This window comes from Cupressus sempervirens, chromosome 9, assembly GCF_028749045.1.
Source record: "Cupressus sempervirens isolate cs-2001-9-10 chromosome 9, ASM2874904v1, whole genome shotgun sequence".
In the NCBI taxonomy this organism is placed as follows: domain Eukaryota; kingdom Viridiplantae; phylum Streptophyta; class Pinopsida; order Cupressales; family Cupressaceae; genus Cupressus; species Cupressus sempervirens.
In genome coordinates this window covers 831,748,529-831,750,809 of record NC_143126.1, presented here as the reverse complement: position 1 = coordinate 831,750,809, position 2,281 = coordinate 831,748,529, and the positions used below count along the sequence as shown (strand labels likewise).

Below are 2,281 nucleotides of genomic sequence, written 5' to 3'. Positions count from 1 at the left end.
AAGTGCAGAGTCTTGAACCACTTCAAACTGAAGTTCAAAGTAGTTCAAAGTAGTTCAATGGTTTAAACTAATTTATTTTACAAATTCAAAAGTTCAAAGGTTCAATGATTCAAATTTCAATTTTGAAGGCAAGTATAGAGACTCCACTCTGACATTATTGGTTTCATCTGATTCAATTGATACAGTTGATTCACATAAAACACCATCACATTCATTTTGATTTCAAGTTCAGAACAATGTGCAAGTTGGTAAAAAGTTAATATTAAAAAAAAAGTGGATTTCGAGCTTGCAATTGAAAATTTAGGGTCAATAATTTTTGGACTTGGAACATTCATCATATGCTTGTGCCAAAAGGGGTTTCTTTGTTAAAATATTGAGCACTTTGATTTCGAGGTAGATATTTATACCATGTTCACTGAAGAAGGTTTAAGGACTCCAAATGCAGGAACTTACAAGAAACCCAAACCTCATGCAAATGCCATTTAGAAGGAATCACAAAGATTAGATCGGTAGTCAGAGCTTGATCTAAGCTAGATGCTTGATCAATATGAAGCATATGGAAAATGCATATAGATTTTTTAAAAGGTGGATGGAAAATAAGATATATTTTATGTCTATGCTTTGAGTAGCCATTGCAGCTCAAATCATGAGTTCTGTGCTTGATATCGACACTCAACCAGTGGTCACTCGAATCCCTCTTAGTTCAGTTTGATGCACAATCTTCTACAGTGAATTCTTACCTAAAATAAAATATCATCATTTCAATTCATTGTGAGTCTTTATAGGTTGCTTCAAATAAAATTCAATCAGTTCAAAGATTCACACAGTGGCACATCGCCAAATGCTCAAAATTTGATATGAACATTAACAGTGTGAAGGTCTCAACTTGCGTATGCTGGCAATGTTTTGATAGTAATGGAAGATGGAATCATATTTTTATAGGCTTGTCCATGCTTGTGATGTTTGAGTTTCCTCAATATTCCAACACATGTTTACGCATGATGGAGATAGATACCAAGCTGATCACAAATACACACCATATACGACAGAAAGGCAAAATCTATGTGCAAAGTCGCTCATTGTTGGTGAAGTAAAACTAGAAAAATTTATTACACTCTTAGTTTGGGTGATATGCATAGGATGTATAGAGGGAAACCATAGATTGTGTAATGAAATGTTAATCAACTAAAGAAAATCCGAGTGCAAGTAGTGAGAAAGAAGACAGTTAAGAAAGCATGCGTGCATATTTCTATGGTATCGAAGCATTGGGTATGCTAAAAGTGAAAGGTCAAGCTCAAGTAGTAATCATATGGGCTCGGCTCCCTCATAAAAAGAAATGACCTTCAATTTGGGTGTATAATCACCATTCATTCTTGGCTTGAGCTACTTTAGTTTTGACATTGCATGAGAAATGACCAATAGAATGCATAAGAGGTATATGCAATGGAAGTGGAAAGTCATGATCCTAGTGCTTCGCACAATAATATCTTAATGTGCACTCATCACCAAGGACCTGAGCTTGAGTATGCTTGCTATAGAACCACATTTAGTTTAACCTATCGACATTGTAGCCCTATGCAATCACACAGGTTATATGCCTCTTCCTAAGATGAAAGCTCTCACAAGTAGTGCTATGTTCTACACTCAGCTGCTAAGACATATATGGTCTTGGCTGGGATTGGTACTTGCTAAGAGAGGAACTTTATTAAATATCTAAATTTTGGTTATAACTGCATTGTTGTTCCTAGAGGTGTTCAAGAAATATTTTATATGCATCATGGTACTGAGGTTTCTTTTCTGAAATAGAGGCATGGATTTTTTCATGTGGCTTTTGAGTCAGGCTGCCCATTGGTTCCTGTCTTTTGCTTTGGTTAAACTGAAGTTTATCAATGGTGGAAACCAAAAGGAAAATTATACAACCATTTGGCATGAGCTCTACGGTTTACACCATTGGTATTCTAGGGAACATTTGGGACACCAATTCCTTATCATTGGCCAATGCAAATTGTTGTAGGGAAACCAATTGAGGTTAAAAAAAATCCACAACCTTCAAGTGAATAGGTGTCTGAGTAAAAGTTTAGAAAGGAGCAAATGAAATTATAATGTTTTATTGAACATTATAATCATCAGGATTATTAAAAAATTCAGGGTTACAAATATATCTCCTCCATAATCTTTCTAGGTGTCCTTAGACCTCTATTCAGAATATGAAAGATTATGTATTAATATATAACTTTAATGACATATTTCATTAGAATTTGGTATCTAATATACAAGTTGG

General features: G+C 34.6%; 1 pseudogene; it reads left to right on the top strand.

Annotated features, from left to right (window-relative positions):
* The first annotated feature begins 1,525 nt into the window (after nucleotides 1-1,525).
* On the top strand, nucleotides 1,526-2,061 carry LOC149541258 (diacylglycerol O-acyltransferase 2D pseudogene; annotated as a pseudogene).
* Nucleotides 2,062-2,281: the final 220 nt, after the last annotated feature.